Source organism: Propithecus coquereli, unplaced genomic scaffold, assembly GCF_000956105.1.
Source record: "Propithecus coquereli isolate 6110/MARCELLA unplaced genomic scaffold, Pcoq_1.0 Scaffold280, whole genome shotgun sequence".
NCBI classification, from domain to species: Eukaryota; Metazoa; Chordata; class Mammalia; order Primates; family Indriidae; genus Propithecus; species Propithecus coquereli.
In genome coordinates this window covers 3633494-3635358 of record NW_012148397.1, presented here as the reverse complement: position 1 = coordinate 3635358, position 1865 = coordinate 3633494, and the positions used below count along the sequence as shown (strand labels likewise).

The following is a 1865-nucleotide window of genomic DNA, read 5'->3' as shown; positions in this document are numbered from 1 at the left end:
TAAAATGTCATGCAAAACTCTAATGAACGTCTCATTACATCAGGCTAGTCTGTTATTTTCTGTATTTTAAATAAGTTCTAACACAGGAAAGTGGCAGTGGTTACTCTTCATTGACTTTTGCATCTGATCTCAGGAACTCAGATGTAAGTCAAAAGTTCAATTCTGAGTTTTGGCAACAGAGTAGTAACAGATATTTCTGAATTAAACAATTCTTAAATGTTTTTAGCCATGTGTAAAGTATTGCCAACACACTATCTGGTGTTAGCTAAACAGTCACTTTGTGCTGAGAATCAAAGAACCCTAAACTCTACAAATGTCTTACTTCACCAGGTCTAACTATAATCGAAGGATTTACTGCTTAATAAAAAAATTACATGGCAACTTTTATCAAACAGCAACTACTACAAAAGGAATGGTAGGAAAAAAATGACTTCACAAAAATACACTAAAAAAATTTGACAATTTTTTATGCAGGAACCACCAAAGTTTTAGTGTTTAATAATTAATAGCACAACGGACCAAGGTCCAAGATGTGAAGATACCATGTTCAAGAAACTGCGGGATAAATCACTCTATAACCTAACTATATAGTATGTGATAAGAATGCACATTATAATATAAAACTTGTCTACACACAGTAGTTAGCTGCAAAAAGCCATTCAGTCTTCTCTTGGCTTGGAAAAACGGTGTTGCAGATTTCAGTGTAAGTTACTAGCAACCTGTCGAAGAAGGAAAAATCATCAACATGTTTTGTCATTATATGAGGACAAATAAAAACGACACAGAGAATTACCAATTAAAAATCCTTTTGGCATCCTCTACTGAATTAAACTTATTTTTTTTGCACAATATTCTAGCAAAAATTCTGATTTAAATAGAAATATTCATTCTAAAAATTTCTGAATCTATTTCCTACTCGCATTCTTTTCTCAGTCTTTAATCAGGGCAATTACCAATTAAAAATCCTTTTGGCATCCTCTACTGAATTAAACTTATTTTTTTTGCACAATATTCTAGCAAAAATTCTGATTTAAAAAGAAATATTCATTCTAAAAATTTCTGAATCTATTTCCTACTGGCATTCTTTTCTCAGTCTTTAATCAGGGCAATTCTTGAGAAGATGCTCTCACTCGATTGACAGGATTTTTGACTGTCTCATAATAATAAAAAGAGACCCAGAGAAGCTTCTAAGGCTGGCAGGACATTTTCCAATTTATCTCTAGATAAGAATAAAGATCACGTAACCCACAACAAAGCGGTGATGTGATTTGATTTACTCACAAAGCAATCAACCCAATCTATTGTTAAGATACGAGCAAATTTAAGAGTCTTTAACCTCTCAAACCTCTATTTCACAGTTACTTAAAACTTGGTCCAGGACATGCCCAGAAAATAAGGAATTAGGTTATCTTTTACTACATATTGTGTTTGGTGCTCTGGTAATCAAAAAATTCTCAGTAAACTTTATTTTTATATCTAATTAGAATGCTATAAATGGGATGCAAGAAAAGTGAGTTTAAAAATTACTTCTGGGTTATAATGAGATAATTACAAAGGTGTGTATGCTTGTACACTGCAGGAAAAGGCTTACAATGAAGAAACTGTGTTGAGTGATTACTGTGCATCTAACTTGCTATTCAGGTATTTTTAATCATTATTAAAAATTATTTAATTATTATTTCCTCTGATACCTTAAACCATTCAGTGGACATTTAAATCGACTCCAGAGTAAAAGCTTAGTGTGTTCACAATCTAGTTTATCTATAAGTTCGGAAAACAGTCCCTAGAATTTAAGGCATTTAAGAAGGTAGTAATGTGGGTGGCTTGAGTTACCTGCTATTTCTAAAAAAAAAAAAACAAAAAAA

At 32.0% G+C, this 1865-nt stretch overlaps 1 protein-coding gene across 1 annotated transcript in view; it reads right to left on the bottom strand.

The window, feature by feature from the left end:
- Positions 1 to 388: 388 nt before the first annotated feature.
- The window catches only part of HSBP1 (heat shock factor binding protein 1), a 4826-nt gene continuing 3349 nt past the window's right edge, over positions 389 to 1865 (bottom strand). The window contains exon 4 of the mRNA XM_012648201.1: positions 389 to 719. The gene's annotated coding sequence lies outside the window, so the exon portion shown is untranslated. The remainder of the gene's footprint in view (positions 720 to 1865) is intronic.